The sequence below is a fragment of the Pinus tabuliformis genome, chromosome 7 (genome assembly GCF_031772625.1).
Source record: "Pinus tabuliformis cultivar Carrire ecotype Pingquan chromosome 7, CPIR1, whole genome shotgun sequence".
NCBI lineage: Eukaryota > Viridiplantae > Streptophyta > Pinopsida > Pinales > Pinaceae > Pinus > Pinus tabuliformis.
This window is the reverse complement of record NC_142293.1, coordinates 1,270,673,235-1,270,687,232: the sequence shown is the minus strand read 5'-3', so window position 1 is coordinate 1,270,687,232 and position 13,998 is coordinate 1,270,673,235. Positions and strand designations below refer to the sequence as shown.

General features: G+C 39.0%; 1 pseudogene; it reads left to right on the top strand.

Moving 5' to 3' along the window:
• Positions 1–4,659, top strand: part of LOC149252077 (putative galactinol--sucrose galactosyltransferase 1) — a 33,839-nt pseudogene extending 29,180 nt beyond the window's left edge.
• The last annotated feature ends 9,339 nt before the right edge of the window (positions 4,660–13,998 follow it).

Here is a 13,998-nt window from a genome sequence, read left to right as displayed (position 1 = left end):
AAGCCCTGTGAAGAGGCTTGCTAACCTGTCATTTCAGCTCTACAACCCAGTTGATGTGTATTTCCAGCATTGGTACCTCTGCAGGCAGATCTGGCAGGTTCGAGAGGTAGATCTACTGCTGGCTTGTTGCTGAGGTGAAATCTGTGGGATTTCCAGAGTGGGTCTTATTTTCATTGTGAACAGTTGTGAAAGCGACGACATCAAAGCAGTCTAGATCACATGTAGGGAATGCAGTTGTCTAGATGGCGGCATCATCTATTTCATGGAAAGCCCTGTGCAAAACCTTGCAATCCTGTGGATTCAAGTCTACAGTCTGGCTCTTGAATGGAAGGCGGCCAGCACTTGGAGAGGCTGAGCCGGCGCAAACCAGAAAAGCCAAGCTACAAACCCTAGACACTCTTTTCGCCATCACTCCAAACTCCAACCTTCGACCAAAAAAATAGCTTTAAAAAAATATCTTTATTTTTATTTACAATATTAAAATAAAAGAAATTAAAAATTAAAAAAATTGTAGTCATCGCCATCATGAGAATAGGATGATGCTAGGTCCCTATACTACTAGTGTAACCCCTTATTGTTATTAGTACAACCCCCTTATTATATTGATGTGCCCATGTAATCCCCATATTGTTATTATTGTGCCACATAGAAACCCACTATTGTTATTATTGTTCCCTTGCATTATTATTGTTATGTCAGCTCTCATCATATTATGACCCCTTAGACTCCTATAGATAGAAAGGAAGCCTTTTCATTTGTATCATCCAAGAATTGTTCATTTGGGTAATGTAGAGGAGGTTGCCCCCTAGAAGAGGCTGAATTCTAAGGCAATGATCTCTCTTTTCTATCTTTTTGTGAGCTGCTTTCATAACATTTGGTATCAGAGCTTTGGATTCTAGGGTTTCGCTGCTCCAAACAAGTCATCATGGCATTTTCACTATAAATTTCTTTTTGCGATGTTTCAGAAGCTACAAAAAAATACTCATTTGAGACGAAATTGTTTTGAACTTTGGGTCTGAATTTCAGATCTTGTCTCACTATATTTTTGGAGATATGATCTGAGGATGTTAGGGTTATTACAAGCTCCAGAATTTAATCTAAAACAAGTCATCATGGAATTTGTGCTACAACTCTTTTGCTACAAAGTTTTAGAAGCTAAAACAAATATCCATTTGGGAAGAATTCGATCAGAACCTTGGCTCTGAATTTCAGATCCTATCTCGCTATATTTTTGGAGATATAATCTGAGGAAGTTAGGGCTTTTGCAAACCCCTGAATTTCATTCCAAACAGGTCACCTTGGGAAAATTGTCATAACTTTGGCTCTGAGCATCAGATTGAACTTTTGTAAGAAGTTGTAGAAATAAGACGGACTGTAGCTTTTTGGGTATCATTTTCAGAACCTAAGGTTGAAACAGTGACCAGTGGCACATCGTACAAGTTCGCTCTACTGAACCATTCTATAATAAGGTCACTGTGGGAGATTTGGCATAACACTTTCTTGGATAATCAAATTTTGATTAGACTTAATGGGCTAGAAAGAGATCTCAGAGAACTACCGCAGGAAGAAATTTCAGAACTTGGAGATCTAAAATTACAGAGTTAGAGTCATTTCAAGATCGAGATCCTAAATTCAAGAAAAATCGAGATGAGGAAGTTTGATGGCAAGGATCTGGTAATTTGGATACTACATATGGAGAAATAATTTGATCTACATGGTGTACCACTGTTACAAAAGATATGTATTTCATCATCTTATTTAGAACAAGATCAATTTTTATGGTATAAAGGGCTTTTTTCTCGTAAACCACTTTTTACATGGTCAATTTTCACGGAGGAAATTATAGCACATTATGAGGATACAAAGAGCAACACCTTCTTTAGAGCAACACCACAACAATTGGAAGAAAAAAGAGCAAAGGAGCCTTGTTACAAAGTGGAAAGAAAAATTATGGAAATAAGGAAGTCTACCCCTCACAACTATAAAGATGGAAGTGTTGTTTCTCCTGGCCTTCCACAACCTACAAGGGCTACACCACAACAACTGGAAGAAAAAAGAGAAAAAGGGCTTTGTTACAATTGTGATAAAAAATACATTAAAGGTCATAAGTGTGTTGAGAAGAAATTATTTTACATTGATTGTGTTGAGGAGGAAGAAAAGGATCAAGAAACATCAAAAGAAGAGTATATACACTAGGAACCAACCCTAGAGAAAGAAGAAATGAATCCGACCACATCTTGTGAAGCATTGGAAATAATTACTACTCCTCAAACTCTTAAGATAGAAGGACATATCAAGAACAAAAACGTTCAAGAAGTGAAAGACCACATCAAGAAATAAGAAATGGAACCGACCATATCTTGTAGTGCAATGGCCGGAATTATCACTCCTCAAACTATCAAGATAGAAGGACATATCAAGAAGAAAAATGTTCAAGAAGTGAAAGATCACATAGAGAATCAAGAAATGAATCTGACCATATCTTGTAATGCACTGAAAGAAATTACCACTCCTCAAAGTCTCAATATAGAAGGACATATCAAGAAGAAAAAGATTCAAGAAGTGAAAGATCACATCAAGCATCAACAACAAGTTCTCCATCTTTTAAAGGATAACACCACTTTGGTGCAAAATTGAATGAAATAGCAGGCAGATCAACATCGCAATGAAAGAAGTTTTGATGTAGGCAATAGGGTATTTTTATGGTTACATATATACAAACAAATGTCCCTCAAGAAATCTATTTATGAGAAGGAAATGTTGGCAATACTACATGCACTTAAGAAATGGTGACCTTACCTAATGGGAAGACACTTCAAGGTAAAAACGGATCATGATAGTATTAAATACTTTTTAGAACAAAGATTATCCTCTGAATAGCAACAAAAATGGGTCACAAAGATGTTGGGTTATGACTTTGAAATCCCCGACAAAAAAGGGAAGCAAAATGTTGTGGCAGATGCACTCTCAAGAAAGGATGAGGATGTGTAAGCATTGTTGTGCGCCATTTCTATTATCCAACCAAATTGCATAAATGAAACAAGTTATGAATGGAAGAAGGATGAAGAAGTGTGGCCACTCATTCAAAAGTTGCAGAAGATCCCAGCTCAAACAATATTTCCAGAACTTGACGGGGAAGGAAAAATCATATTGGAGCCTGGAGCAGTCACAGAAACAAGAACCTGACAGATATGAAAATGATCAATTTCAGAGTATCTCATCAAGTGGAAGAGCTTACCTGTTGAAGATTCCACATGGGGGGACAAGAATTTTATACAGGAGCATCAAGAACTACTCAAGCATTGAGGACAACAATTTTTGAAGGAGAGGGGAATGTTAGGTCCCTATACTACTATTGTGACCCCTTATTGTTATTAGTACAACCCCCTTATTATATTGCTGTGCCCATGTAGTCCCCATATTGTTATTATTGTGCCCCATAGAAGACCACTATTGTTATTATTGTTCCCATACATTATTATTGTTATGTTGGCTCTGATTATATTATGACCCCTTAGACTCCTATATATAGAAAGGAATTCTTTCCATTTGTATCATCCAAGAATACTTAATTTGGGTAATGTAATGGAGGTTGCCTGCTCGAAGAAGCTGAATTCTAAGGCGTTGATCTCTCTTTTCTATCCTTTTGTGAGCTAGTTTCATAACAAATGAAGCATTGAGACGTGTTAGTTGTATAATCCTTAACTAAAGTGTGTCATCTTTCTTTGGAATCCCATAAGTTAAGAAATGACCAAGTTTAACAATATTTTTTTTCCGATCTCGCCCCCCCTCCCCTTTTTTATATTTAATTTTCAAATACCTATATATAAGAGGAACACTATTTTTTTTGGAAATTTGGGAAAACATATATAATAACATTTACATATGCTCAAGTGTATTGAGGTTGCATATAGAACTTAACCTAGTATTATTTTGTGCTTCACCTTTGTACAAGAAAAATGCTAGACAAAAATGAGGTACTGCCCAAATACTTGTTACAAAAGATTACCCAAAGCTAAGACATTGTATTAGAGAAAATGTAGAAAGATTACATGCATATGTGTTTTATGATGTATTCGTTTCCATTTGTCACAAAAATGGTACATGAAGGAACATCTACCAAAAAAATAGAAACTAGATGTCTCCTTCGAAAATTCATTACATTTAACATAGAGAAGTAAATGTATGTTCGAAAAACTCGTTCAGATCTCCATAAGATTGGCAAACTCATGGATATAATCTTTTATGTGTTATTTTGGATTACCAATCTCATGGATATAAGATTTTAAGTGTTATTTTTCATTATGATTTACTATGAAATCTTGGAGATATGCTTTCCTGCCTTCACTGTTTTCATTAACTGCACTCCCCTCAGATATATGACCACCATTTTATTATAAAAAAATGGTGATACACAATAGTCAATGTGAAGCTCAAAGACAATTGCATCATCCAAAATTGAATATTCCAAACCAAAATTCACTTATTATTTTCTTGATTATGGAAACCAAAGTACAAATTCTTCAATTTAAGAATCCTATCAACCTTTCTTTGCACCTTTTGGGGCAATTTCTAGTTATAATATAGAGTCTTCATCCAATGGGTGAATACCATGTTGTTGCCCGAGCTGTTGGGGGGTGCTCAATTTATGTTAGGTAAATTTTTTGATTGGTTTTAGTCTTAATGGTTGAAAGAGGTATATTCTACAACCTAGATATGGGATATGTCCATGCTTGAGTGTATGCATAATGTTCCAAATGAAAAAAAAGGGAAGATTCTTTCTTATGATGGATCCATCTTAAGCTCTGGATCTATTTAGTGCTAAGAGGAAGCAGAAAAATCAAGGCACAAACCTCAATGTGTTTGCATCTTGAAGGAATTTTTCACTACGTTGTGGTTTTCACCTTGAGTATGAGGAACCACTACAACCAAATAGATAGGCGGATTAAGTTGTTTCTGCTTTGCACATTTGACCCTTGTTTTTGTTTTGGAGCATGTTTCTCTTAACCAATCTGGTTATCCGGGGCAATTATGTTTCTTGCTTATTATATAGTTTTTGGGGTAAACATCCATGGGGGATTTGAATTGGTGACTGAGTGTCTTAATAGTGCATCTATTCACCGTCAATCCAAAGCCTTGTGGGCATAGTTTTTCTATACTAAATTAATGAGAATTTGTTTTTTCCTTGGATTTATATTTGTAGAGACAAACCTGATGAACACGACTTTGACTTTGACTAAGTTATATCTTATATATAATTAATATGTATATATACATATTAATTTTTTTGTCCCCTTGTCCTATCAAATTTTTCATCTTCCCTGGACATTGCAAATATTGACTATTGCGTGCAACAACTTCTAGAAGTTGCAGAAAATGATATCACGAGAGAAGTCGCCGAAGAAAAGGAAGTTGAAAAAAATTCCTTGAAAATGAAGGAGACAAGGAGTACCAAATATTTTGAAAGTTTTCAGTTAATTCCTTGGAGTATTACTTTCTCGCATGCTAGTACATTTTTGGTACATGTTAGATGCAACCTTCATAGAATACTTACACCAAAGGAAAAAGTTAAGATTGAGTCCATGTTATACTATTTAGCAAACCAATCTCCAAGCTAATGCATCATTAAGTCAGGAAAATTTATATTTTTTTGTATATGGATTGATTGAGGATGGTATGGATGAAGGAAATATGGGTAGGAAGACTGTTTTGTTTATTAAACCTATCCTAGCATCTTCAAGATCATTGGACTCATATAAAAATTCAATGAAGGGACCTACTGATGATAAGCTAGATACACCCAATAGGTATTTAATTTTAATGTTTTCATTGAGACTTATTAAGAACCATATGAAAAAACTAAAAGTACCTAAGAGTGATTAATATTTAATAGTGATGTTAGACCCTTTTATACAACTATTAGGGAATTGTCTCAAATCTAAGTATGAGGGAGTTATATCACATTTTGTGAAATGTTTGATTTGACTATTGAGACTTGCCCTTCCATCTATTGATATTCACAGTAGCAATATTACCTCCTTCATTTTTAAATGGTCCTACATCAGGAAAGAGTGATAGTCCCTTAATGTAGTATTCTATTGATTTACTTGTTATGCTTTTGAGACTTGAAAATACAACCATCTCAAATGATGCATTAAAGATTCTTCTCAAACGTCCACTCTTTATAAATTTAGAGAGTATCTCAACTATCATTGCACTATCACTTTTGAAAGAAATTGTTAGGCGAAAACTGTTGGTTCCATATCTATATGATTTAGTCACTAGAGTGGCATGTTTGATGGTAACTAGTTAAGCTCTTATGATTCTCCAACAATGTAGTCAAGTTATTTTATAGTTTATTCTTGAATACCCTCTTGGTGCCAAGCGACTGCAACAACCCTTGGATTTCTTAGTGATTCGCCATTATTTTACAAGATAATATAATCAGGTGAGAGATTCGCCAAAAAAAGTATATATACATATTATATTATTAATAAAATTTCCTTCCATTTTTCCTATGTACCATGGGGATTCGACTGTTTATTATAGACATAAATTTAGGGAGGTTCTTAAAATTTTCCTTGACCATATGTACATAGCACCATATGTAAAACATGCATAAAACACCACATGTACATAGCGCTACATATCCAACATGGACATGGCATCATCTGTACACAACACTGCATATCCAACATTTGCAGAGCACTATTTGTACCACCATGTACATAACATTGCATAAACAAGATGTACACATGCTATATATACACAACACCGCATGCGCACAACATCATAAATGAAACATGTACAACATATACAACATATGCACAACAATAGTACCTCACACCCAAAAGCACACTGTCTCTACCAAGAAACCTTGATCCTAGTGTCTTATCTATGCTTGTCCGAGCATGTCAAAGGCCACATTGCTTTCATTTTGCTGATGTATCCTTCCACATTACCTTCCATAAAAATAAGCATAATACAAGTATACAATATCAATTATGTTGTAGCAGCTACAACTACGCCCCAAAATTTTGGCTTGCACCAATTTCAGAGCCTGCCTTGAGAGTTTCACTTGATGACTGCACACACTTGGGTTCACTCCGTGAGCTCGCGTGAGTCTTTGCATCCACCTTGCTTGTTCATTTCATTTAAGTTTCTTCATTCTGGTGTCTAAGTCATGCTTGCAATCATGTTCTAGTTATGCTCAAAGTCTTCACTTCATATGCGCTTGTTGTGTTCGCTATGAAAGCATTTGTCGCACTCACACACGAAGTCACATTCACTGTCATGCAAGCATCATATCGATCAATGAATGGTCAATCATGAGTGTCACACTTGTCACTTGCACCGTCAGTCAGTCATGTTGAACATGTGTTTCTGGATGGTTTGGGTCATTTCATCATCGAGTCATGCCAGTGCGTGTTCGTATGATCACCAATGCATCTTTTGATCATTCACACACTTAGCCATTTTTGTTGAAGTTTTTACGACCAAACACCCGTCTGATAGCTGGACCATCACCCCACTTTCGACTTAATCGACTGTCAACCAAAAAAATGCAGAAGCACCAGGCTAGTCTTTTCAATTTGTGCTGCTCGCATAAAATCCAGTCAACCCTCATGCTGGCCACCCGGACAGTCGAACCTGGCAGTCAACGCGAGGCTAACTCCCTTAAAAAAATTGCGTAGAGGCCACTGACCTTACCCACTCAGCTGACTGAGGAAATTGCATAGACATATTGGGCAGACACCAAGTACCCATCCTTGTCTCGATCAGAAAATTGCGTAGTTTTCCTAGTCAGTCATCCCGACAGTCGACCCACTCCTCATCTCGGAAATTGTGTAGTTTAATGAGTAGGACTTCTACTGCCCAACAGTACGCTCAGCTCAGAAATTGCGCAGAAATGATCAGCACAAGGGCCTCCCAGCCTCAATGCAGTTTCCCCTGCGAGTAGCTCCCAATAGCATACTACCAGTTCCCTTTACGAATTGTGTAGTTTCTGCTACCAATGACTGAGCAGCCAACTGCTAGTTCCCTCTCAAAATTGTACAGTTTTGGATGTTGGTGACCCGTGAAGCAATCTACTAGTTCCCTCTAAGAATTGTGCAATTTTGGTTGCTAGTCTCCCGGGAAATTCCTCCCAAAAACTATGTAATCACTGCCTACTAACCCTCCTCATAGCCATACTTGTTCCTCCATAAAATTGTCCAATGTTGGCCTTCTAGCCCCTACTGCCGCTCATTCCAGAAACTATGCAGATCCTGCCTACCTTGCCTTCCTGGAGCCCAGACTGTCCCTCCCAAAATTTGTGCAATTTTGTCTCCCAACCCAGCCGGACCTCACAAACAGTCAGTGTCGACTCGGATTGCCCATATTCATCACCTAGTGACTCTAGTTTTGTTTGCATCAGCAGTTCCTGGAGCCATCATCCCACTTCACAACCTTGCTGCCTCTCCCGGTCACATGCGTCCTAAATGATCATGTGTCATGGTAGACTAGGGGGTCTTGGATTTGATGTCGTCTTGTTATGAGTGACTACAGGTATAGGTACATCAACAAACATGGCAAGATGACAAATGGGATGAATGAAGGGAGCACATGCAAAAGGACATGTTCACTAATGGATGAATAGACGAACATGCACCTTCACGAAGATATGAGCCTATCAAGCCTTCCAACATGCAAGAAAGGAGCAACATGCCAAAGATTCATCAAACAAACCAAATATCATTGAAGACTCTACACACTTCACCATGTGGACGTGAAGCTGTGATACACCATGAAGACATCCATCACCCAGTAGCACTATAGCTCGACATGCATTCTAGGAGAAACACGAATGTACTAGCACAGTCATGTCGAGTCATGTCATGAGTCATGTTGCCCACATCTCTACTATGGGCTATGTTGTCAATCAATGTGATGTAACGTGGAAGTCCAAGAGACCCACTTGTTGAACAAAGAGTAATGTAAGTCAAAAAGTCATGGAAGTCAAATGGTCATGAGAGTAGTCGAACAACCACAAGGGTTAGTTTCACCCTTGGCTATAAATACCCCCTCATTTGTACATGCAAGGGACTTTTCACTTCAGCTCCTCCCACATAGCCAAGAGAGTCTGTAATATTTTCTTTGAGGAGTAAGCAGTGGCTCCAACGCCCTGCACTCAAGGTTAGTGATGTATGGTGTAACGATGTGTCTTGGAACTTTCACTTAATTTTGGAGCCTGCTAACAGGCCAGCATGTTTGCACACATGTATTGTATCTATTGCAAGACTAATTTTTATCACTTTTAATGCATGTTTCTTTAACACGTGTTCTACATCTGAACTATTTCACCTATTGTAATACATAATCTATTAATGGAAATGTGTTGTATATGATGTTAACGTTGTTTTGCCCTTGTAGACTACTCTCTTGGACATCTAACAGACCTTTCACATGAAGCTTGCTGTAACAATCGTTTCACCTGTTCAGACTCATCCATTGAGTGTTGTACGTGTTATATGACCTTGTATGTTGTGACTGCCACAACCATGTCGACTGCTCCTCCAGAAGTTGTGCACGTCCTGTTGTGTTTTGTGTTCCTAGACGAGTTGGGACTGCATCCCAACCAACCTCGGATTCACTTTCACCCTCCCCCTTTACAGTGAAAGAACCATTGACACAAGTGATGCTTACACTCACCAGGCATGTGAACCTCACCTCCAGAAGATAAAGTAGACCACTCTCTTATGTGCACAAACAAGAGTTCAAGAAAATCCTTAAGACAATGGAAACCGGGCCATCATACTAGATGGGAATCCCACAGCAAATGATGTGAGGTATAGTTGGGACTTCATACCAGCATGATCGTTGAATGTTGGTGGGTCTAGCAATGTAGACATTTATGGTGCTAAAAGGAGGGAAGCCAGTTGTACATGGATGAAATCTCCCTCACACTCATTCATCAACCATCTGGTCAAGGCAGTAACTTGCACTCCCTCTCACCTACACACGACTCTACAGTTGGTTACTCCTCACCTGCCAGAATTGAACACGATATTTCATATCAAAAAATTCTCTTCATCCATCCCATCATTCGCCAGTTCACAAAAGTAGTCAGACTGATCCCCAATGCACATCATCTTCCACACGCATCTAGGAAGCCAAAAGCCACTCCCATAAGAGTTGTTGTATCATCGATGGAAGAAGAAGTTATTGCCATGCTTGAAGATCTAGAAGAAGCTATTGAAGATGGAGAGGAACCTCCAATCGTCCCGTAGGAAAAACAAGGTACTCTTGGGATCTTGGGGTCAAACTTTGTTATAGGAGGTGGAGGCGGAGACGAACCGACCGACTTAGATCCAAAACCATCAGACTCCGAAGGAGAGGAATAGGATGAAGAAGAAGAAGAGATGGCTGACTCGAATCTTGAATGGATCTCTCATGGATCATTGGCTCTCCTGGCTGTTCTGCACAAGATGTCGAAGCGAACAGAGAGAGTGAACATCAAGTTCAACCCTGACAGGATAGTGAAGGTAAAATACCACTTAGGCAACTTCTACCTACAACTGCATACCCTTGAGTTACGCTATGACGACATAGCATGTAGATTATTCCCATGTACGTTGGATGGCTGCACAACTTCTTGGTATCATAGCCTTCCACCCAGCTCCATACAGAACTGGGGTGCTTTCAAATGTATGTTCGTTGAAAATTTTGCTGATGACAAGACCCCAACCATGCTACTCAAAGGGTTGGGAAGCCTCAAGATGGAGGGACACGAGAAAGTGAAAGACTTCAATCAGCGGTTTATGCATATTTTGAACAAGTTCACAGTAGACAGTAAACCTCATGATTCCATCACTGTTGATTATTACACATCTGCACTTCCAACCACCATTGTGCAGTTCATCAAGCGAGTTGTGAAGCGAACACTTTTGGAAAGTTGCGAAGAGGCTATTGTTATTGAAAAGGACTTGCACGCAATCAGAGTCATCAAGGATGATGAATCAACGAAAGACTCCAAGGATGCAAGTAGGAAGCCCCAAGAAAGGGTGCGCAAGGGTAAAGACAAGGAAGCAACTGATATTGAGACCCTCACTCGCCTTGTCAAGAACTTGACCACTGAAATGTCCAAACTCAAGCAACGGAAAACGAACACAATCGGAAGTAGTCATGCACCCAGACAGAGACAGGAAAATATTTCATGAACCAACTCATCAAGTAACAACTGGCTCTCTTCCAAAATTGCGCAGAAGCCTATGTTCCAACTCGATCAGTCCACAGATCTTAAGTTCTATTCCTTCCATGAAGAGTATCATCCCGAGAGCTCTTGTTCAGATTGGAAGTGAGTCATTAGCTCTGTTTGCAATCATACACTTTATGTGGAAGGCAATATGCAAGAGCAGTCAAAAGACAATGATGATGACAAAGAGGTTGCACCTGATGAAACACCAAGTTCTCAGCATGTGGTGAACTCATATTAGTGCTCGTAAGTCATCTCGAAGATGAACACTGAGAAGCAACCCTAAAAGCAAAATGATCCTTACAATCTTAGGAGTAAAGAGGTTCCCCCTACACTTGGGGAAATGCAAGAGAAGGTGAGACTACTGATAAAGAAGGTCGATCCACAGACCGCCTCAAAGAAACAAACACAAAGAAAGTCCAGGAACACAGCGGTGAATAAGAGTACATCCATGAGCAGTAAGTTGCAAAACACTCCGTCGGACAGCACAAATATCCATTCCACCCTGGAAACCTCGGTGAGTCTACTACCTCTGGACAACAACATGTTTGATGACATGAAGAAAACTTGAGCGAACATTAATTTGTTCGAGTTAGCCAAATTCTAGAGTCAGCGAGATATTTTGATTCGTGCATTGGGATAGACGAAAATAGACAGCACATCATCTACCAGCAATCGAGCAAGCACACCTCCTGTGTCACTTTCCATTGTGCTCAATACACTTCGGATGGAAGAAGAAAACTCAGGTTGCCCTCCATTCCTGCTTTCATTTGAATATTTCAACTACAATGTTCACAACTGCTTAGTTGATTCTGGCACGACAACCTAAGTTATGCCTCTCTCCATTGCTAAGAAGATCAATGCACAATGTAGGGAAACATTTGCAACAATCATCCAACTTGATCGGACATCAGTACCAACCATTGGTGAAGTGCGAGATGTGATCATCCAACTATCTCATGAAAATTGAGTCCACCAATGCATCAACATTTTTGTTGTGGAAATACCGAAATCATATGTCACGCTACTCAGCAGAGACTACTCCAACAAGCTAGATGGATATTTCACTACATAATGGTCTCGCACGTGGCTTTCATACAAGGGAAAATGTAACCAAATCTAGGTGTTATCCGAGAGGTATATGAAACACAATGTCACTCCCCTTAATGGTGAGAACGAATCATTGGCCTTCACAGAACTCATGTTTGGCAACTGCCTCCTGGAAACAACATTGGAGTGTTATCCTACATGGCCAACTCCAACCTCATCAGACATGTAGTTGGGACTCCTTCCTTGCCCAACTGATGGTAATGAAACTTGTAGAGTTTATTTTTCTAATAGTAGAAGTAGTAGCAGTAGTACTAGCATGCCAAATGGTCCATGTACAGATGACCTATGGGCCACGAGGATTGACAAATCAGAAATACATGATGGCTTAAGGACTGAGTGTATCTCAGTCGTCCTAAACAACAAATGATACATGATTTCGAGTTGTTTGAAGTTCGAATGCATAAACAACGATGCTGAGTATGAAGCTATTGTGTTGAACATATAAAGGACCACCACTATGGATGAACAAAGCATCCTAGGAACCTATTGTGATCCAAAGATGGCCAATCTCAGTGCAAGTTACACATCGCAACAGTGACAAATCTTTGACCGCTTGACTAAATAGTACAAGGATTGGTTTGCATGGGTAGATTATGACCTAAGTACACACTGCACGTGAGTAATCCAACATGAGATCCTAGGTAAAAGAGGAGACAAGCCATTGCAACAAAGACTAGGTAACACATAGATGTTGTTTGCACTCCTTTTATAGAAAAAAATTGACTAACATTTTGGGTGATTGGATTAGTTGCAAAGTTCGTCATCATACTTGGATTTCTAGTTTAAATCCTGCACGTAAGAAATCTAGGAAAATCTACTTATGCATTGACTTCAGAAAGTTGAACCCTTCCCAGAATAAAAACAACTACCCTATGCCATTATCTGAACCCATGTTGCATGCAGTACCTGAAACAGTGGTGTTGTCTTCACTTGAAGGTCTTCTCGAATGCCACCTGTTTCCAGTAGCAGAGCCCGGTGGAATTGCACTAGTCTATGAGAAGCTTGGACCACACATGTATCATTTGTAATCACTTGACAGGAGGATTGACAACCTTCCTATCAACGACCAAGATCTCAAGCATTACCTTCAATAGGTCGGGCCGCGCCTGTGCCATATACATAGTCTGGTTGCTACTTGTTGTTTTTCTTATTATCTTTGTTTTTGCTTTGTTTGATTCTGCTTACTATTTTTGTTCACGTTTGTTTTTTTTGTTTGATATATTACTACTTTTGTTTCCACAAATAAGTGCTACCAATTACTACGTTCTGGCTTTTGAATAATGTGGCTAGAATTTAAGGAAACTTGTGACACTGCAGCCCTTGGCCAGTCTTGTGTCTGCCTTCTATGTGCTTGGTTGTAACCTTTGGCCAATGAAGTCCTGATGGAAAATATTAATAATTTTCTAGGGAAGTTTCAGTCCAACCATGAATCTATGTCCACACTGGGAAGCCCCATGCCTGTACTCAGCCTTCTACTTTGTGTGTTCAATCTCATCCAACTAATAGAAACGGAGGAGGGGAAAATCTAAATGAGCAAACCTATGGCAGAGGTCTTACATGCTTCTCTGAAGAAACAACCTCTTCTACTCTCAATAAGTCGGGATCCCTCTTCTACCCCAAAAATAAATAGGTGTCTATGCATATTCCTCTTGAAA